Genomic DNA, 24427 nt, shown 5'->3' with positions numbered 1-24427 from the left:
GCACTCACGCTAGGTGTGTCCTACAAGATTAAAATAAGATAAACGTGCAAGTTACTATATAATTTAATTAATGACAATTTAAATGACAAACATGTATACAATAAAAATGTAGATGACTAGGTGTAATAATATACGTATTGTATAGCTATCAAGGCCAAATGAAATGGTTGTCAAGGTGTCGTCATGGACCTATGATAACTCCTCAGACATCAATTGTTAAATAGACCATGTATATAAACATTAGTAATTAATACTATCTCTTATAAATAATTTAAAATAAAATGCACTATGAAATTACAAGTCTTACCACTATATCACTAGTGTATGATGAAGGTATCTCCTCATCTCTAGCATACGAGGACTCCCCAAGGTATTCTCTAGTCCTTGCTGTCACATTTGGTGCATTGGGAATATCATGCGCCTCATAATCAACAGTGTCTGTGGGATGATCAATAGGACCTAAGCATACTTGATTGCACATAGAACAAGTGTGCGACACACAAATATGTGGAGTTGAAGAGGATGTGTTAGCACACCATATCCACCTTTAGCATAACCAAAAGGCCGAGCTAGTGCCCCATCCTGAGAAACCAAAAGGCTACTCAAAGAGTGAACAACTGATATAGTCTCTGACGCTACCTCGACAATAATATTTGGATGTTGTACTGAAGGTGGGGGATTGACAAGAGGAGGGGGAACATATGGGCCATGCAATACTCAAACTGCCCCAGGTCTATCTTGAAGCATACCTAAACCCACACCCTAGAAAGACTTGATGTCAAAGTAGTTGACATGCTTGCCCAAAACAAACTCAACGCACAATTTTTTGATGAAATAAAATGGGACATCAAGATTTTTGTTTGGTGGTCTATCAAAAACCATCCACCAATGATCTCAAATTTTTTTTACAATATCATTATTTTGACACCATTTGATGGAAAGTTTTGTTATTTCCACATCTATGGGTTGTCTAGTGCAGGGATTGATAAACAATGCAACAATATTAGCTTTGGATATCTCAAGCTCCTTGACCTGATCATAATTCAAGCCACATGTATATTTATTCCTCATGGAATCTCACCACAAAAGATCATATTTGTGCTTCGCCATGATGGTTTCTACATTGTTTATTATGGCACTAAGTGGAGCTAACATTGGGGTTAGACAAGGGATTCTACTGTAAATATTCACAATGCCCCTTAATTGGTTCAAATTTTGAAAAATTAAATCTTGAATTGATGGGGGATTTGGTAATGGAGGGTTTGGTAACAGAGGGTTTGGTGGCTGTGGTGGTTGTGGTTGTTCAGGATTGTCATTGTTATTCCCACTTTACCTAATTGAAGTTGAAAATTTGAATTTAATCAACAAATTTCAAAGAAGAATGTATTTCAAATGAAAAAACCTAATTTCTATCAAAAGTTTTTAAAAAGTAAATTAAAGAATGCAAAAAATTGATAAAAAGTCAACAAAATCGAAATAAAATCATACCTTTTGCGAAGAATTCACAAAAAAAACACCTAAGAATTGAATATCAAGTTAAATCTGATATTAGATTTTGATAGTTCGCACAGCACATGGGTGAAAAATGACCCATGGGCTGTCCCAGTGGGTATAAAAATACCCATAGGGATTAGATATCCAATACCTTTACCTTTTTCCAAGACATCTTATATATTATATATAATATATAATATATATAAAATATAGATATAATATTATAATATATAAGATATTATATATAATATATAATATATTATATATTAAATAATATATAATATTTAATATATAATATATTATATACTATATATTATATAATATATACTATAAAATATTTAATATATTATATTATATAATATAATATTTCATTAATATCGGATATCTGATTTGCTTGGGCTTTTTCCATGGCTAGACGTACTGACATCCAAGCCAAGCAAAAAGTCAACATGGATTTTTCGCATTTTTGGGCTAGTGGAGAAGGCAATTTTTTCATATCACCACTTTTTGGCCCCTCATGATCCTGCACATACCCGTAGAACAGATTGAGGTTCATGGAAGAGTTTTTGCTACATGGGTAGACAAGATGCTATCACAAGGAACACAACTTTTGAGTTCCTTAATTAAGTTATTGAATAACCTAGATATAGTGAGATTTCAATTAGATCAAACACTCGATTTGTTGTCAATAGAATTACAGACAGAGGAAAAGGACCTTGACACTTGGATCAAGCTTGAGGATTTTGAATTGGATGTTCTTGTTGACAATGAAGTCATTCCCACTCGTTAGATGTACATTGAGTAGTGGGATGCCTTGGAATACAAGATGGACGCTTTCAAATAGTTGATGAAGGATCTTCGAAAATCACAAAAAGAATGAAATGATAAAAGACTTAATGTTATCAACAAAATTTTTAAATTTATGTGTAAGTTAGTGGATGAGGACCAAATTATCCTGCCTATTGACTCTATTATCTGAGAATTCAGTTTACTAGTTAGCGCAAAAATGGACAAATAAGAATTTGTAATTCCTTCTATTGACAAGTTGATATTCCTATTTTTTCAGGCAATCTTGGATAATTTAGAATCTCTTCTAAAGAAACATAAGAAAAGGGTGTGTTAGTGTAGGTGATTCGATCACTTGGGGTCACACTATTTGCCAACCGAGTTAATGGACTTGACAAATCATTGATGAAAGAAGACCTCAACAAGTTTGAAGAATTTTTTGAAGAAGAATTCTGATGATGAAGTGCCTCTAGTGTTTTTTTTTTATATTTTGTGATATGCAATTTTCATTTTGTTTTTGACATTTTACATGTTTATTTGTACATATGTAATTTGCAAGTAAAGAAAATGCAAGTCTTAAATCAAATCGGGTTGTACTTTAAATAAGTCAAAATTTGTAGAATTCCTAGATTTTATTAAGGCTCTTCTCTATAAAAACGAGAGACCTCATTGTAAATAATCATCTTTTGGCTAATGCATTGAAAATCTACCAGATTGTAGAGCTATCAAAGACTCTGTGCTTTTAGGGGAAATCTAAAAATTCTATCAATAAAGTAGTAGAGTTGTTCTCCAATCTTTCTCTTGGATGCACTTTATTGTATGGTGAGAGTGCTAGTATGTCATTCTTAGCATATTATCTTTAAGGATTTAATTGTACATTGTGAGAATTTGTTAGATTTAAAGGAATAGAGTTAGAATATTGTACTTTGTGTATAATATTATACTCTAAATGTTTTATCAATGTTTAATAATAAGGTGAAGGCTTTATGCTACATCAAGTTATCTATTTAGAGTAGACAAGGTTGTAATATATAGGAAAGGCTTTGGAATACCTACATATTACAATTTATTTTTCAAAGAATCAGTTAGAGAGATTAGATAAGACTTTGGGCTTGCAAAGATTTTATAGTTAGTATAGATTAGCTGGCACATCTTTAATTCATCTTTTTGTTTGGTTGGGAGATATATTGGTTGTTACTGCCTAAGTTAGTATCTTGTAATTCATGTTTTTTTGTTAAAGAAGAGAATCCATTATGAAGACAGAGAGTTGGATGAACACTTATTTAGAAAAAGAGAATAAAGTGATTGTAACACCTTTGAAGATATTATAGGAAATAGAATTTAGATAGATACTTGTTATTAGATTTCAATAAGAAGGCAACCCCCCCCTTTGCGAGGAAAGATTCAATCTCATCACACTAGCTAAAAAGTACATTTTGTAATCATCCCCTGATTACAAAATTTTCAACCAATAGTTTTTGGCAACTCTGTTGGGGACACAAGCATGCAACCAAGGCACTTTACACTTTGGTTGATGTTCCTTACCATTGGTCTTTCTTTATTTATGATTTAATTTTTTTTGAAGACTCTACTCTGGCAAAAGAAGCTACACACATGGAATCTAAGAAATCAAGGTATTATTGATCCTACCTTTGAGTTGTTGCAAAAACACAATTTTGTTTTTCTTCCTCCTAGGGCTCAATCTCCACTCTAACATACAAGGAGTTTTACACCTACTAATCTAAGATATCCTATACTTGGTGAAGCTTATAGTGCTATCAGACTTTTGGTTATACCATGAGTTCAAAGGTTTTTAATTTTGCCATTTTAACCAATGAGGATGGCTACTCAAGGTCCTTGGAGGCAGAATTTTGGCCCTCTCAATTTGACTCCACCTCTTCATCCACTTTCATAAGGTTCATGGAAGAACATCCTAAAGTTATATGGGGATAGAAAACAACATCTAGATGAACATATCACTACTTTCTATATTGCATGCGGTATTCTTGGTGTGGAGCATGAAGATGTTTCAATAAGGCTTTTTGTTGAAACATTGTAAGTTGTAGTTACAGATTGGTTCTATCACTTGGCACCTTAATTTATTAATAGCTAGGATCAAATCAAGACCTAGTTTGAGGCAATATTAAAATATCTAAAGATGCAATTTCTCTTTTTGTCTAACTTACCCAAATGAGAAAGGAGCCACATGAGCTTATGTGATATTTTGTTGCCAATTTCAACAAATTGAAGAACCGGATCCCAACTGTTGCTCAATCAACTCCAGAGAATCTCAAACTCTTCTTTGTTAACTCTCATTTGTCAAAAGTAAGTTTTTTATTGAGAAGAACACCTTTAAGGGTTTTGGCACATGCACAATCTTTGGTTGTAGAAGTTGAAGATTACTTGATTCTTGTTGGAAAAATAAAGAAGGATCCTAACAAGATAAATGTGAGTTCTTCTTTGGAGTCCTCTACTCATTCATCTTCAACTACAGCTAATCCTTTGGTGCAAAGGCTATCCAATGAAGTGCTAGCTATTTATAAGAAAATATCTCAAGCATCATTCTCTACTCCATATAAGGATGTTCCTTGTAGGACTTATCCAAATAATGCTTCAAACTATGCATCCAAGAATCAACACAAGTTGTCTCCATTGCCAAAAATACTTTCTCTTGAAGATCCTCCCACTAATGTAGCATTGGGATACTATGAGGCTGAACAAGGTGATGTATCCCAACAATAACATTGTTAGGTGAAAATTTTGTAAACTTGAGAGAAATTACAAAAATGTGGATTTTCACCATAGTGTATGAAACAATACCTCTCAGAAGGCAAGGTATAATCTCTCCTATTTATAAGAGAGGGCTTCCCCTTTTTACTACAATCTCTATTTACTCTTAATCTACCTACTAACTTTACACTATTTTCAAGATGAAACAATAACTTAGTTCTCTTAAATTTTCAGAACAAGTGTCTCTCCAATTCTCTATTTAGAATAGAGAAAAAAAAAATCCAAACTTGCAGTAATCTTTAAAATATATGCTAAATGGAAGCAAAGTGTGCATGAAAGTGCAAAGTCTTTCATTTCTTCCTTTTCTATAAATAAATTAAGGGATGGACCTTTTGTATACAAAAGAGCTCAAAGTCTCCTTCAAACACTCAAGTCCTATAAACCACTACAACCCACATATTGATATATTGTAAGCACAAAGTCTCCCAAATATATCACAAAGCTTTCTACTCTAACAAGATAATTCAACAAATCACAAAGACTTCACCTATTACTCACTTAACACAAGTTTTTTCAATAAGATATCATAAAATAAAGTTTACAATATTTTACTTAATATCTTCTATCTCAAATACTTTTCACAATGCAATATTTAACCTCAAATAAAGTAGAAAAGAATGACATAATAACATTCCCTCACACAATTAATTAGTCCCAAGACAAAGATTGGATGCAACTTATTTTTTCTTTGATTAAATTTCTTCAATATAGTACAAGCTCAAAGTCTTAGATAACTTTTCAATTTTGTAGAGTTTCGATGTATAGGCCAAAAGATGGGAAAAGATCCTTATTACAATGAGATCCCTCATATATGTAGAAGAGAGATAACGTAGAAAAATAAGAAAAGTTACAACTAATTGTGAATAAGTCAAAAGTAGAGACTTATTTGACTTAATATGGAATTCCACTTGAGGTGTCGATTAGAATTACAAAATGCCACCAGAAAAGCATAAAATAAACTAAGTGTCTTTATCTTCACGTTGATCTTGTTCCTAGAATTATTCAAGATTTTGTAGAGTAATTTTCATCTAAGTTTCATCAGGTTCTTGAGTATGACTAGTGATGACCTTGAATCGTGTAAGAGAATCTACAAAATCAGCATAGCATTTATTATGTTTCTTCAAGAGAGAATCCAAAAAATCTAGAATGAACTGAAGATAAACCAAATTCTCAATAGAGGACAATAGAGGACAAAGAGAAGTCCCCTCTCTCAATTTTAATGGTTAGCAACAAACTAAATTCTTTATTGATTTCATCAACATCAAGAAATCTCTAGTTTTGATCTAAGAAAGCATAAGGAATTTATGATACTTTGTCAACAATCTCTTACTTTTTATCCATACATTCCTTCTAAGCCTTCCTTAGGTCTTTGATTAGCCTCTCTAGAGTATTCATTTGATTCTCTAATACCTCTCCTTGTTCCACATACATGTCTTGAGAAGGAATGACACCATTTTCCACAAGAACATCTAAGTGAAAATCTTCAAGTTTCAACCATGCATCAAAGTCCTCTTGTGTTTCCAACTCTTGAGAAAAGAGTTCTATAGTGTTATTTACCTTAGTCTTCACAATATCAATATTCTTGACTATGCTGGTAGTTAAGCTCGAGAGTCATGTTCCTTGACTAAGCATTCTATCCATCCATTCACCCATTTCTCTACTTCGTAAAGCTACTTGCTTAACTCTCTTCATAACCTGTCCATTCAGTGATGAAGTCACTAGTTCAATTGCATCAATGAACTTGGTCACTTTGATTAGAATAGTAGTGAGTTGTTCAACCTATGCCTTAATCTTATATTTCTTGATTTTATCCTCATCATATTTTTCAATGAGAGCATCTAATGCTATTTGAATATCTCCTTTGATAAAGTCATGAGTTTGTTTTCCCAAATCAACCCTGCTAATAGTATAATCTAAATCTTGAACTTGATCAATATCCTTATCAACAAGAGGAATGGCAATCTCTACCTATTTGTTCTTATTTTTATCTACCTTTATTCTTGACAAGGTCTTGTCTTTCTTGGTAGTCTTAGGCTTGGTGGAGATGAGATAACTAAAATCAAAATCATCTAGAGAAACAACTTGTTTCTTCCTCTTAGGAGCATTGGAGAACAACCATGGTGGTAAGAAAGAATCATCATCAACATTTATGACTAAAGCTTGAGATGGATCTATTTGTTCCTGGGAAGTAGTAGCCACAATAGGTGAAGTTGTAGTAACAATAATGGGAGGATTCTCAAGAAATGACTCATTGGGTCTAGGGGAAGTCTCTATCATGAATTTATCAAAAACATCCAACATGGTGGATGACACCTTAGACAAATTAGGAATGGTAAAGAAAAAATTCTCAATATTATCATGTGGGTTATCTAAAGAAGACTCACTATCACTGGTGGAAGAAACATGAAAAATTGTACTAGGAGTAACAAAAGAGATTCCAGATACAAAAGGTTCTAATTCAATGGTAGAAACAAGAGTATTAACCATGGCTGAGGAAGAGAGAGATACCTGGGGTAGGGACTCATGAGATTTATCTAACTGAGAAGTCTTAGAAGATTGTGGTGATCCCTATTCATCATACTCATCATCGTGCTCTTAATTATTTTCCTCCTCATCTTCCAGTTGATCTACATCAATAGGTTCCGGATTAATATTTTCATGATTCAAATGCTCATCTTGTACTCTAGATTCTTTCATCTCTTGAAAACTTGAAAAGGATGGTTCTCCTTGGGATTTTCCTTTATTAGCCCCAATTGTGAATTTCAAGTTTTGAACTTTCTAAGGAGTGGCATGATCTTTTTTATTCTTTGTGTAGATCTCTAACCTCTTTCCAATAGGTCCAACTGTATCATCATCAAAACCCATAGAGAAAGGCTTCAATTGAATTCCTTTGCTAGAAAGCCAAACATTGGCATTTGGAAGAATACTCTGGAATCTATGTCTGATGAATGTTATCTCTTTCTGTAACCATTGAATGAGTGGCAAGGGTGTTGAAGAAACTTTATTTTCTATATAGGTAAGGTCTAGAACATTACTCTCCTCTTCAAGATCATCTGAGATATTTGCAAGATCAAATTCTTGAATTTGGTCCACTATGAGCCAAAAATAATCAAGTTTCTTGATGTCATGCTTTGTCCTAGAGTCTTTCCAAATATCTTCAATGTGGTGTACATGAACATATGATTTATTAAATTTGTTCCTCATTCCTCTGTAGTCAAAATATTTCCTTGCCTTGAATAATTTCATAGTTACTCTTCTCATTTCTTCCTCCATTTCTCTTGCCTTGAAGATTGAGTTAATGGAGTACCTACCAATATTCGATGAGAAATCCAAACATGTTTTGTGTGAACTGGATTGTGCCTCAAGTATTGCCACCATCTGATGGGCCAATTCCATCAAGAAATTTTTATCTAAAGGATACCTTGGGAGTATAAAAGGTTCACCATTGAAGCATCTTGCCCTTAGATAGGTGAAGGTAGAAAATTGTAGGAACATACATCTGTATTCGTTCACTACTTCCCATGTATGATCTAACATTCTTTTGTTGTATAAATCTTTGTTAAGCATACACATGTGATAGCCAAAAAATGCATCATCCACCCTCCAAAAATGATGGAAACTGTTATTCAAAACCAACTGGGAATAGTATTCATACACAACAACGTGCTTTCTATCTCTTGATATAGAAAAACCTGGGAAATGCCTCATAGAAGTTGCTGCATACACCAAATAAGATGTCATGTAGAACTTGAGAGTAGTTGGTGCCTTAGTGAGTTTCTCACATATGGCATCACTTATTTTCTTTCCCCAAAATATCTTCTCCTTATTTTGTCTAATGACATAGATGTACTGATACACCCTGCATTCATAATAGGTGTTTGATGTAGGAATCCCTTTCACCCTTCTCAGGAGAGTAATTGATGCAGAGTCTTGGAGATAATCCTATTCACCTTCTTGTCTTTTTTGTCTTACTCAACCCTCTAACTCCTCAAGCCCATCCAATGGTACTTGGTAGGGGTTCTTCTATCTAGACCTCCAAGGTCTAATCCACTTTGGCTTTCCTCTACGGTATAGCCACTGATCTTTAACAAACTAACTTCCTATTGAAGATTCCACCTTCTCAAACTCCACTCCTAAGGCTCCAACAAGCTTTGCAAAGGATCACAATACACCAATTTGTTCTATGGGTTAAAAATGAATTTACATAGTTTCTTTGAATTATTTTAGGGGTTTGAACACCTTCAAACCCATCGCGAAGGTCCCTTAACCTCTCTTGGTCTCCACCGGCTCCAAATAGGCCTTATACAATTAGCCCTCCTATGACGGTTTTCAAGACTTAGTTTGAAATTTTCCCACACAAGGCCACAAATAAATTGAATATTTGAGTACCCTTTTCATATTTACAAACAATAATGAAGATTTGTATTTGGGTTTTTCGTACACATATGGGAACCAAAACTATCCTATTTTCAAGGGTTTAGACCTACCCGGGTGACTTACAAATTTAGTTTTATAACCATTCACCAGTCAAATCATTTAAACAAATAAATTAAGGATTATTTAAGGAAATTCAAAGGGATTTCCAACCATGTCTCAATTTTGGCTCCACCAATCCATATGTGCTCTTAAAACGCACATCTCTTGTTGTCCTAAACTCACCAACTCCTAGCTGTGAGCCTAGGGTTTCATTGTAGCTCCTCCACAAAGGCCTGCAAAATCACACAACCTATTCTAAACCTATTTACATACCCTAACCTATAATTCCACATGATTACAACTTGTGCCATCAATAGATGCTCAGGTTAGAGCCATTTTCCCCTTTAACCCTACTTTGCAAGGGTTTTACTTCTGGTCACAAAGAATGGATTAGATCTCTGCGACCAAACATGAAAAAAATTTCTAATCTACCTTTCTAGAAAGACTATTCAACTAACTCTCATTCCCTACAATGAGATTCTACTAACAAGTCCATACTAGACCATACAATGCAACAAAAAATAAAGAAAACTGTCAAAATGGTGAAAAGACAAGATTTCTTCTTGCACAAAAACTTTATTTTTGCATTCTAGATCCTCCAAACCATACAATGAAGTTGTTTTTGGCTTATATTCTCATGATTCAGTTGGTTGAACCAACTTTTCAATGCCAACATCCAAAAATGCAACTTTTGCAAAATGTTGCTCAACAACTTTTACATTTTTTGTCACTTAGGATGCAACTTTGCATTCAAGTGTATTACAAGGCTCCCAAAGGCTCTCTAAGCATCCTAGAAGACCTAAAAACAATACATTAAATCCCTATTACAAGATGACTCTGTTTTAGAGTACTACACTTGTGATCAACATCAACATTACAGCTTCCTAGGGTATCAACATCCTGAACATATGAAAGCTTGGACAACTCAACCATGGCTTCACTAAGTCTCAAATGGTTGGTCCATTATTACAACTTGAAAGAAAAACTTAGAACAAGCCAAAATTTCTTGCTTGGAGTGCTGTGTGCCTTGCATCATATGCCCTTGGGACAAAGAACTCAAGTCCCTTGAGTTAAGAGGTTTACAATGTCCACACCATGTTGAAGTATATCTGATTCTGACATCCACATAGCATATGATTCAAGTAACTCTACCCACTTGACAAGATAATGCCTGTATACTCCTTTCCTTGTCTTCTTTACTATCTTGGTGTCTAAGATACTTTCCAACTTGACCGGTTGGCATGGTGGCAAATCTCTCACCCAATCTTCATTAGCCTATGTTGAAATATCCAAATGATCTATTTGTGATTCTCCCTTGTATGGAAAGAGATCACATACATTAAAGATAGGAGAAATTCACAAGGTGGGAGGGATTTCAACTTCATATGCATTATGTCCATATTTGTGCACCACCTTGAGAGGCCCAATCTTCTTCATCAATAGCTTAGTAGGTTGCCCTTTTGGAAGTCTCTCTTTCCTTAGGTATGCTAGGACTAAATCTCCAATCTTAAACTACACATTCCTCATTTTATCAGCATTCATCTTATAATGCTTGGACTTTTGTTGTAAGGTCTGCCTTACCTTATCATGCACTTCTGTGATACCTTCTGCAAAATTACCACCTTGTGCACTCTTAGGTGCCATAGAAATAAGATCTCTGAGCTCTAGTATGCCCCTAGGATGAAATCCATACACTATCTCAAAGGGAATTTTACGTATGCTTCAGTTAACTAAGTCATTGTATGCATATTCTTCCTGACCAAGTACCAAATCCCAAGTTTGCCCATATTATTTTGTAAGGAATCTTAGCAGATTACCCAATGATCTATTGACTATCTTTGTCTGCCCATCTAATTGAGGATGATAGGCAGATGAGAAAGATAATTTGGTGCCCAAATTCTCCAAAGTGTCCTCCAAAAGTGGCTTATGAACTTCACATCTCTATCACTAACTATGTTGATTGGAAGGCCATGAATTCTAACTATCTCCTTGAAGAACAATCTTGCAATGTAGGTGGCATCATTGGTGCTCTTGCAAGGTATAAAATGTGCCATTTTTCTGAACCTATCTACCACTACATACACACTATCAAATGCCCTTGGAGTTCTTGGTAAGCCTAACACAAAATCCATGCTCAAACATTCCCAAGGCCTCTGAGGTATGAGAAAAGGTTGGTATAGACCTACATTACTTGATGAGCCCTTTTCTCTTTGACAGATTGCACATTGTTCTACAAACCTTCTCACTTCTGATTGCAACTTGGGCCAATGGTAAAACCTACTAACCTACTCCAAAGTTTTATCTATGCCAAAATGACCTCCTAGATCTCCTTGATTCTTTTCTTGGATAATGTTTTGTCTCATAAAATATTGAGGAATGCAAAGAAGGCATCCATTGAACAAAAAACCCTCTTGTATCATATATTCTAAATAAGAGACATCTGAGGTGTTAGAAAAACCAGTACAAACAACATATATCTTTGCAAAATCTTTATCATCCTTGTAGAGGTCTTTTAACTCATTCAATCCCACACTTTACAATTGTATCTCCTGCATAGTCATGACTCTCCTACTTAATGCATTAGCTACCTTGTTTGCAGTGCCCTTCTTGTGCTTGATAGTGAAGGTGTATGATTTTAGGTATTCAACCCACCTTAGGTGTCTTTGATTCAACTTCTCTTTCCCATTAAGGAAACTAAGGGCATGGTTGTCAGTGTAAACTACAAACTCTTTGAGCAGCAAGTAATGACGCCACTTCTTTAATGCTTGCACCATGGCATACAACTCCAAATCATATGTGGAGTATCTTTTCTTAGCTTCATTCAACTTCTCTAAGAAGAATGCTATAAGATGACCTTCGTGGCTTAAAATTGCCCCTATTGCCCTTTGGATAGCATCACATTCTATTGTAAACAACTAATTGAAATAAGGCAATCTAAGGGCTAGCAGCTCTTCTATCTTAGCTTTCAACAATTCAAATCCCTTATTGGCTTCCTCTATCCACTTATAGTGACATTTAATCCCTCCTTTAATGGTGTTGAGTATAATAGCACAAACATGGCTAAAGTTTCTAACAAACTTCCTATAAAAAGATGTCATTCTATGAAAACTCCTAACATCACTTATGCCCCTACGTGTAGGCCAATTAAGTATTGCTTCTACTTTACTTGGATCCATCTTTAAGCAACCTTGTGAAATAAAAAAAACAAGGTAAACTAACTCTGTTTTCAAGAACTCACATTTTTCAAGGTTGATTTTGAGTTGAGCCCCCTTCAACTTCTTCAAGACCATCTCCACATGCTTAAGGTGTTCCTCTTTGGACCTGCTGAAGATCAAAATGTCATCAAGATAAACAATAACAAATCTACCATTAAACTCGACTAAGACTTCATTCATGGGCCTTTGAAAGGTACTAGGTGCATTGGTGAGGCCAAAAGGCATCACCAACCATTCATATAGTCCTACATTGGTTCTAAAGGTTGTCTTTTCATTCATCACCAGGTTGGATTCTTATATGATGATAACTAGACTTCAAGTCCACCTTTGTGAAGTAGCTTGCTCCACCTAGATTGTCCAATAGGTCCTCTATCCTTGGCATGGGAAACCGGTATCTTATAGTGATCTTATTGATTTCTCTTGAGTCAGTGCACATCCTCCATTTTCCTCCTTTTTTAAGCACTAATATGGTAGAAAAATCACCTCAACACAAACTCTTTTTAATAAACCCCTTGTCCAAGAGTTCTTGCACTTGTTTGGCGATCTCTTCATTTTGGCTAGGTGTCATTTTATAAGCAGCTTTGTTAGGCAGATTTTCCCCTAGGATCAAATCTATTTGATGATTTACATCTCTCATTGGAGGCAAAGAATCAAGCCTATCATCTCCTATAACTTCTACATATTTCTTTAGTAAACCTTGCACCTCTTGAGTCATTTCACTCATTGGATCTACCTTAACTTCATCTTTAGGCTTTATCACTATAGCATAGCCCTGATTACCCTCTTGTTTTAATACTTTAACAAACTCTTTACCACTCAACAACATAACACTTGACCCTACTTTTTTTCCTCCTTTGGATCGGGTAATGGATCCATTTGATACTTCTTTCCTGTAATGCCCCACCAGGAAACCCCAAAGGGTTTAAGTTAAAAACACTCAAATGGAGTGTAAATATTTTTTTTTATAATAATAATTAAGAGTGTTAATAATAAGTCACAACATTAAGATAATTTGGAGCTATCTAAAGCTTAGATAACATAGCGGAAGACTAAACAAACCTGAGGAGTTTCCCAACATGATTACGTAACCTTACACCTAACTCAACTCATGACAATTGATCTATTTAAGTTGGATATCTTAATTACAAGTTAATGCTTAAGACATGGATTTGTTATGTTTGATGATTTGACATTTTAGAATTTAGGAAGAGTTTCACCTATTATGATTGGGGATGAGGCTAACAAGGGGATATTTACTCAATGAAGTTAAAACATAATTAACTTAAGAATTCACCCATTAAGGTTTAAGTAGGGTTAACTTGATGAGTCCATCCATTTTAGATACAACGTGACTAATATAATGAAGTTCATTCATTTAGGTTTAAAAGTAACCAACCACAAATGAGATCATCCTTTATAGTTAAAAGTATGGCTAATAAGATGAGATTCATTCATTAAGAATTAAGTTGTAAATAATAAAATGAGATTCCTTCATTTGGTTGTTAAACATAACCAACTAATAAGTCGTAGTTCATTTATGGAGGATAAAATGTAAATAGCCATAGAGTTCTTCCATGGAAGTTGAAATAATACTAAGAGATGGAGCTCAATTCATAAGGTGAAAATGTACTATAGCCACATGAGTTCATCCCTTTAATTTAAATATAGTTAGCAAGATAATATTCATTCTTTTAGGATTAAAAATATAATTACATAGTGAAGATCGTCCATTAGGATTAAAATATAACTAACTTAATGAGTTCACTCTTTTTAGTTAAAATAAAGTAATATGAAGAAATACATTTGCTATGAGTAAGATATAAACAACTAAATGAGTACTTCAAATTTAGTTCAATTATAGATATCATGAAGAAGTTCATTTATTAAGTTTGTAATATGGATAGCCAATTTGAGTTCATCCAATTATAAAACTAATTTGGTGAGGGTTATTTGCTTTAGGATAAAACGTAAACAATTAAATAGATTTATCCAATTTAGGGAAATATAGCTAACAAGACGATGTTCTTTTACTATGATAAAAAGGTAAATACCCAAATGAGGTTCTTCCATTAGAATTCAATTTAGATATTGAGATAGTTACTCCAATATTTGTTGCCCATACATTTCGTTCGATTTTCAAACTTTATGACAAGTTAATCCAATAATTGAAAACTAGTGAGCTTCTTTCCCTTATTACTTTTTTTTTATTAATATTAACAAAATACTTTTCCATAATCATATTTACAATCCTTTATGACCCTAATTACTACATTTAACAAGATGACTGAATTCATGCACTTGAGATTTAGCTTCATTAAAATTCCCATTATACACCTACATAATGCAACCATACATGATAACTTAAACTATGAAGTAAGAGTGACAAAAGCATCGCATAACATCTATAGATATGATCTCAGAGTTCACCCCTAGAGGGATACATCTCCGGGTCTGCTCAACTGCAAGACCCCTCTGACATTTAATATAGTTAGGATTACATAAGTTTCATGTCTTTTACATCATTGCCATATAGGTGAACACTCCCACTATACAACAACCACCCTAGTCAATAATTACATAATGATCCCCTTTGAAGCGGATCCTATTGAATACATCAAAAGAAAATACAAACTTGACCAACTATGACTAGGCACAAACAATCCAAATGATAGGGACCCAACCAACCTATCAAGGGTGTGCTAATATTATAGACATAGCAATAACAAAAATATTAAACCATGCACAAGCATTAATGGGTAAATGCAGTCTTTTCTCATGTTGATTTAAGCATCTAACAAGTTATTTAATCCTTAGATATGCATCAACGGCAAGTTGGTTTTACAACAATACTCTAGCCTCTTTTCTAACAACACCAACATTACCCTTTACTATAAAGAACAAACTACATTAAAATAAATAAGGAAATGAGAAAATCATCTCCCAGCTAATTTAAGATTCCCTTGCATACATTCTAAAAATAATACTTTTACACCATTCAATTTACTCATTAGCATCTAAATATGAGTCCCAATAATTACCAACTTAAATAAATAAAAATAAATACAACATAAAACAATTCTTAAATCGACAGATATCATTACTTTATTGAGTCCAATGATTAATGTATAATTTAATAATATATATATTTTTCCCCTTTCTTTTTTTTTTTTATATATAATTGTTATTTGCTAAAAATATAAATCTCAGCCAAACTTTAATAATAACAAATATATTACTTATAATATATTTTTATTATTATATATCTCTCTTTTTTTTTACATACTAAAATAACATCAAATTTAAATTTTAAATATGACAAACAAAATTAACAAATTTTAGGGCGGCCAAACCCTAACTGTGCCCTAGCCGTGCCCTAGCTAGAGGGAGGCCCTCGACCTCCACTCACAGTGGAGTCGGGGTTACTGCGGCCGCCGTGGGGGTCACAGCCCCTTCGGCCTCCACATAGTGGAACTGGGGGTTGTTGCGGCCTCCACGGAGGACACAGTCCCCTTCGACCCCCACTATGTGGATCCGGGGGTTGCTACGGCCGCCGTGGGGGTCGCAGTCCCCTCGGGCCACCACTCTGTGGAGCCGAATGGCTACGGATGGCACCATGGAGAGGGGCGGGTTGAGCTTTAGCTCCCCCCCCTAAAACGCCAATTAATATGTAATTTTTTATTTTTTTTTAATTTTTTATATCTATTTTTTTAAGGATTCACAGTTTAGGTTTAAGGTAAAAAAAAATAAAAAATTTGAATAAGAATAATGAAAACCCAAAGATCGAAATTCCCCCCATTTATTTTCTAGATTTTACCAAAACCCTCATTATGGGAAAATATCTTCTCAGCAAGTTTAAAACACCAAACCCATTAAAAAAATTTTGATCCAAGAACAACCCATATTTTAAAAACTGAATCCTACATTTAAACAACAATCATGGGAGTTTTTTTTTGAGCAAGAAATCTTCAAGAACAAATTTTCAGAGATATACCCATAAAAAATTCAAAAAAGAAACAAGAGGTGCATTCGAATCCTACCTCCATCACATTTCCGAAAGAGTTTCAAGATGAGCCCCCAAAACTGCAGTTGTAGAAATCCATCTTTTTTTCCCAAATCTCCATCCCCCATCTTTTTCTTTCTTTTCCAAAAATTCAACCCCAAAAATATTGTTTCAATTTAGGTTAAATGGAAAACCCCTTTTGACCTAATTTCTAATTTCGAAAATTAAGCCCTTTTAAAATAAAAAGAAATGATAATTCTTTTCAATTATTAAATTGATTTAACTTGATTTTCTACTTAATATACTTCTCTCTTATTTTGATCTTAATTTTAATTTCTCAATATTAATTAAGCCAACATTTATATTTTGAACTATTGACAAGGGTAAAGTATTTAAATTAAATAAATTTCCAAAATCAACCTTTTACACTATATCAAACTACAAATTAAAAATGATTTTCTTTAAATAATAAAATTTACCCTTTCATTTTCCAAAATGCAAAAGTGGTTAAATTGTTTCTATTTCCAAATGACTTTAAATCTTCCTTTTTTAAAATGCATAAACTAATTAAATTCGTTACTGAAAATTAACTATTAAATTAAACTCGCTACACATAATAAAGCGATCTTTTTATTAAATGACTAATCTCATGAAGGAAACCTATTTATTTTAATTCCTCAACTACTAATGGGTAAATGAACACATTAATTCAATTTAAATACATAAGCTTGCTACAAATATAAATAAAGCGATTTAAATTAACGATTAATCATATAAAAGAAAACTATCTATTTTAAATTTCTCAATTACTAATGCGTACATCCACACATTAAATTGAATTAAATACTTAGGATAAAATACTCCATTCCCCACATGCAAGGCATGCCAACCAAGAAAGTCCACCAATCAGACGACATGCAACCCAAACAACAAAGGAAACCTACGAACCACACACGATGCTCACCTGATGAAGGCTAAGGCAAGATGAGAGTTTTATGACCACCTAATCTGAATCCTAAGGATGAAGGAGGTATACTCAACCCTACGAATCCTAAAGGAGATGAACCTCACACCTAGGTGGTATAGTACTTGCAATCTCCTGCAGCAATGAGTCACGCAAGCATACATATATATATACATATTAAATGCAGGCGTTAGCTTGATATTTATAACAAGAATTAGGGGACAATTTACATTTACACAAGAATCGATGCAAAAGCACAATAATAGGTACGCACAATATTCATATAGTCTAATCTACAACATTATATAACAGTAAATCCACCATTCAAGAATGCCACATAGGAACTTAACCAAGGTCAAACGGGTTTTCCAAGGCCGACTAGGGTAGGGGCATTACATTTCCATTCTTGCTGATGAGATAACTATTCTTTTCTCCATCATGACTGGCTCTCACATCATACTGCCATGGATAGCCCAAAAGAAGATGACAAGCATCCACAAGCAATATGTCACATAATAGTTTGTCTTTTTACTCACCAATCTCAAAGTCCACCCATGCTTGTTCATCAACTAAGACATGTTCACCTCGGTTGAGCCATGAAACCTTATAAGGAGTGAGATGAGGCAATCTTTTTAGTTTGAGTTTAGCCACCATTTCAACTGAGACAATATTCTCCATGGAACCTGAATCCATAATCACCTTATAAATTTTCCCATGCAACTTACAAGTGGTCCTAAATAAACTTGTACTCTATAGTGGCTCTTGAGCTTGGGGTATCTTAAGCATTGTTCTTCTCATCATTAATTTTTCTCCATTTGTCACTAGCCCTACCTTGCTGATTGGAGAGGTCTCACTTTGAGTATCCTACTCTTGCACTAACTGATTCCTTCTTTCACCCACGTATGAGCTTGTTAAACTTGAGGCTTTTCTCGGGCACCTACTCATGGTATGTCCAACTTGATTGCAGTGATAACACCTATCGGTGAAGACTATATTTCCTCTTCCTAGGTTTCCAAACTAGCCCCTAAAATTGATTCTTCCTCTAAAGGATCATCTATATGTTCCTCTTTGTGAGTCCCCACTTCCTTCTTGGTTTTGAGGTTCTTCATTTCTTGAAGCATTCTGCCCTCTGCCAAAGGTTCCTCTACCTCTGAAGTTTTTACCACCTCTATGTTTCTGACTTTGCTCACTTCTCCTTTTGATCTTTTCCTCTGCCCTTAATGCCAACTAAAAACACTTATGAATAGTGTCTAGTGTGAGGATGCTTATTTCATCTTGTATATTTTGCCTAAGGGCATTCATGTATCTGGCCAATTTCTCCACTTCATTCTCATTCTTCCTAGCCCTAAAAATTAGCTTGTGGAATTCCTCAGTGTATGCATTGACATCTAGTTCCCTATGTTTCATATTTTGCAGTCTCTTGTGGATTTGAACTTCATAATCCCCTTGTAGGAATTGAGCCTTAAGCCTCATCTTCATACGCTCCCATGAAGTTATCTTTTTCTTACCTACTTGCACCCTTTCCTCTTGCATCATGTTCCACCAAACCAATGATGATCCTCTCAATCTTGACTTGGCCACATTGACTCTTTTCTTCTCTTCTACCTCATTATAATCAAAATGATTATTTAATGCCTCTATCCAATCTAGTAACTCCTCTCCATTGTGATTTCCTCCATAGGTGGGTAATCCATCCAAGTTATCTTTGGAGATGGATTTGACTGCATCCAAGAATAGTTTTTGGTCTTGGGGTATTGTTACTGCCATCTGGTCCTCCTCATCTTCCACTTCTTCATCTGTCTCATCTCCCCATTATGTCTTAACATCTCTGGTTCCTTTACTTCCTTCCTGATCCTTCAATCCTTCTAGCATCTCCGCCACCATCTGTCAGATGGCTTCTAGAGTAATTACCTTTGATGGTATTGAACTTGTTGCTGATTCCTCACATTCTAACATACACCAATGTTTCCAAAGGTGGCTCTGATACCACTCTGATGCAGAGAGTCTTGGAGCTAATCCTATTCACCTTCTTCTCTTTCTTGTCTTACTCAAACCTCTAACTCCTCAAGCCCATCCAATGGTACTTGGTAGGGGTTTTTCTATCTAGACCTCCAAGGTCTAATCCACTTTGGCTTTCCTCCAAGGTATAGCCACTGATCTTTAACAAACTAACTGCTTATTGAGGATTCCACCTCAATCTCAAACTCCACTCCTAAGGCTCCAACAACCTTTGCAAAGGATCACAATACACCAACTTGTTCTATGGGTTCAAAATGCATTTACATAGTGTCTTTGATGTATTTTATGGGTTTGAGCACCTTCAAAACCATCTCCAAGGTTTCTTAACCTCTCTTGGTCTCTACTGGCTCCAAATAGGTCTAATATAATTAGCCCTCCTTTGATGGTTTTCAAGACTTAGATTGAAATTTTCCCACACAAGGCCACAAATAAATTATATATTTGAGTACCCTTTTCATAGTTACAAACAATATTGAATAATTGCATCTGGGTTTTCTATACACATATGGGAGCCAAAATTATCCTATTTTCAAGGGTTTAGACCTACTCAAGTGACTTACAAATTTAGTCTTATAACCCTTCAATAGTAAAATCATTTGCACAAATAAATTAAGGATTATTTAAAAATATTCAAAGGGCTTTCCAACCATGTCTCAATTTGGCTCCACCAATCCATATGTGCTCTCAAAACACACATCTCTTGTTGTCCTGGAGTCACCAACTCCTAGTTATGAGCCTAGGGTTTCATTGTAGCTCCTCCACAAAGGCTTGCAAAATCACACAACCTATTTTAAACCTATTTATAGATTCCAACCTATCATTCCACATGATTACAACTTGTGCCATCAATGGATGCTTAGGTTAGAGCCATTTTCCCCTTAAACCCTATTTTGCAAGGGTTTTACACCTGGTCACAAAGAATGGATTAGATCTCTGCAACCAAACACAAAAAAAATTGCTAATCTACCTTTCTAGAAAGACTATTCAACTAACTCTCATTCCCTACAATGAGATTCTACTGACAAGTCAGTACTGAACTGTACAATGCAACCAAAAACAAAGAAAACTATCAAAACGATGAAAAGACAAGATTTCTTCTTGCACAAAAACTTTCTTTTTGCATTCCAGATCCTCCAACCCATACAATGAAGTTTTTTTGTCTTATATTCTCATGATTTAGTTGGTTGAACCAACTTTTCAATGCCAACATCCAAAAATGCAACTTTTGCAAAATGTTGCTCAACAACTTTTACATTTTTTGTCACTTAGGATGCAACTTTTCATTCAAGTGTATTACAAGGCTCCCAAAGGCCCTCTAAGCATCCTAAAAGACCTAAAAAACAATACATTAAATCCCTATTACAAGATGACTTTGTTTTAGAGTACTACACTTGTGATCAACATCAACATTACAACTTCCTAGGCTATCAACATCCTGAACATATCAAAGCTTGGAAAACTCAACCATGGCTTCACTAAGTCTCAAATGGTTGGTCCATTATTACAACTTGAAAGAAAACACAAAAACTTAGAACAAACCAAAATTGCTTTCTTGGAGTGATGCATGCCCTGCACCAGTAATCAAGTCATTGACCTCTTCAACAAAATCACTTCTAGGAAAGGTATTTGGCCACCTAGAAATTGTAGGCCTTGAGGTCTTTAACCAATTATCATTCATTCTTTTTTACACTTATTTGATTTTCTATCATAGTAAGCTTGTGCTAAGTGCATGGTGATATCAAAATAATTCTCAATGTTCAGACACCTAAAGATAGTGCCAAATAAGTCTTCATCAAGCCTGATTAGTTTCTTTCCACTTGTATCCTTTACACTCCTACTAAGAGGATCAAAATAATTTGCAACTGTCATAACAAATTCAGCAGTGATAAAGTATGTTGTCATTGATGTCAATATGTGTTCAAGCAGGTACATCAGTATGCACCAGTATGAAGCTTGGAAGCGGTACAGGTCAACCGATATGAAGAGATGTAGTGAACCGGTGTCAAAGTTTTACTAAGTGTGACTACTAGTTGGTAGTCTCAGCTTTAGGGTTTCTGGTTTGGCAATCTAGCTTGTGCAATGCAACCGATGATATTGTGTGATGAGTTAGCTAAGAAATAAGGATGAGATAGATATGCCATGTCAATTTTGTGCACGTGAAGGATTTCCTTGAGGATCTTGCATGTGAAGATCGATTGCATTAAATGTCTACCTCAAGAATGAACATTATTCTTAGTGGTATGAGAAGAAAGCGTGATGGGTTACTGATTTCTATGTGCGGTGAAGAATGGACAATGCAGAATGACTTGTGATCTATTTGAGATTGTTTCATTCTATGAAAATGTTTGGACGGTCAGGATTGGACCGCTTGTAATTGTAAACCTAAGATGCTTAGGGTTTATGGTTTGTGTTACTGACGTAATTCTTGTCTATAAGGTCGATGAGTTTTGATATTGTTGTTGTTGGCAAAAGTTGTGTATGTATCCGATTGATGAGATACTTGCCAGACCAGTGAGTGAAAACTACAGAGTGTGATTGCAGAGTAGAGGAACTGAAAAGGATCTACCTTAGCATATAGTGTTGTTATTAGATCAGAGTTTTACCTATTGTCTTCTAACCATTTCAACAGAAGGAAAATCCTTTTGCTGGGTAGCTTTAACAAGCTTACTGTAAATCCTCTAACCAAGTGACTCAAGTTCATTAATTTCTTTAAATCCTCTAGCGAGGTAACCTTTAACATGGTTTCAACCTTTAGTAGGGTATATAGCCATCCCTTAACTGGGTGATCTATAAAAGGATCGGTTCCTAGCAGAACCTTATTGTAAAGTCTTTAACTGGACTAGGCTCCTAACAGAGCGAGCTTCAAAAGAGTTCAAAACAAGCTTGTGGGTATTCATCCCCATCGTGGTTTTTCCCATTTTAGTTTCCACGTGAAAAATTTGTGTGTCATGAGTTGTGCATTTTTCATGTGATGATTAAGCATTCTTTGTTTAAGTAATTATACATGCATAGCTAATGGGTATGGTATTGTTGATATACCACATGAATATGTTTATCGGTGAAGTAGTTATCAAGTATTGAATGTATTTGAAGTGTTTAGTTTTACTAGTTTATGTTGTCTGGAGTCTTACTATGTTTGACCAGTATTGTCATGGTTAAGTTCAGTAATTAAGACAACCAGCTAGCATTGTTTTAACTTGATAAGTAGTAGAGAAGTTTTTGTATGTACTAATTCACCCCACCCCCCCCTCTCAGTACTAGTTAGGGTATTTGTTGCTCATCATTATTCATCAAAATTCAGGATCCTGAGCGGACATTAGGAATGCTAAGACTAGATGAATAACACTATTGATGGTGGGCTCAATCTTATAGTATGAAGGTGGTTGCTCAATTCTCTTGAGAAACTTTGCAAGGTCCAACATGACCTATTTTAGTGTCCCTTATATGATCAATATTGGAAGACACTGATGATGGTGGGAAGACTAGATGTTGATCTTTCTTCTTGAACTTCATGGTCTTCTTTCTTGGAGACAGTTCTATCATCTAGGCAAGAATTGCACTGTAGCATAGACAAATCATCAGTACTTGAGAAGAGAAATCATAAACCATCTTTGATCATTGGAACTGAACAAAATTATGCAGGTGCTGCATTTGGTAACATTAGGGTTACAAAAACCCTAATTGCATCATGATAGAACATGGAAATAGGGCCTACGAACCCTATTTACATGTGTGTGCAATTGGTGTAATTCGGATTCATAGGCCCAAATTACACTTATGAATAAGTGTGATTCAAAGGTGTAGTTTAGGTTCGTAGACCCAAACTAAACTTGAGGAAAAACTTGCAATAGTGTAGGTCGGACCCATAGGTCTAAAGTACACTTATAAAGTGCAAATGGTAAAACTAGTGTAGGTTAGACTTATGGGTCTGCCATACACCAAGAAGGAAATCACAAACAAAGTGTAGGGTGGACTTATAGGCTCACCATACACTAAGAAGTGAAATGGCTTAAATAGTGTAGGGTGAACCTATAGGCCCGTGTTACACCAAAGGTTGGATTCATGGTGTAGATCGGACATACAAGCCCGCCATACACCATAATAGGGAAGAGATAAGGAAAAGCTGGATTTATATAAGAGATAGAGGGTGTTGTTTAGGTTTATAGACCCAAGTAACACCATGTATATGGTGTTGTTTGGATCGGTAGACCTGAACAACACTCAAAGTTGGTGTTTAAAAAGGTATTAAACATAGTTCCATGTGCCATGAAACCAATTAGGCAAAAGACAACAGGGGTATTTGGTTTAGTGATCCCAAATACCACCATTCACTAGTATGATTCAGGTTCACCAACCTAAATAACACCAAACATGTGGGAAAAATGAAAAGAGCTTTGAGAATAGAAAGCCATTCACAAGAAATAAGAATGCGGCTAGGGTTTCTCAAAGCCGAACCACATTTACCATAAAAAAGACATCCAAAGGAAAAATAAAACTTTAGAAAATGAATGAATAAAAACTCACCCGCGATACCTTACAAATTTAGAGGAGATAGAAACTTCACAAAGTCATCTTTAAGCTAAAAGGATAAATCACTAACAGAAAACACAGGCCAAAGAGATTAAAAACAATGTAAAATGACTCCTAATCAAATTGGAACAAAGGGAATTAATGTTACTCAAG

The sequence above is a fragment of the Cryptomeria japonica genome, chromosome 3 (assembly GCF_030272615.1).
Source record: "Cryptomeria japonica chromosome 3, Sugi_1.0, whole genome shotgun sequence".
Taxonomy (NCBI): domain Eukaryota; kingdom Viridiplantae; phylum Streptophyta; class Pinopsida; order Cupressales; family Cupressaceae; genus Cryptomeria; species Cryptomeria japonica.
The sequence above is the reverse complement of the archived record's forward strand: the minus strand, read 5'-3'. Positions refer to the sequence as shown.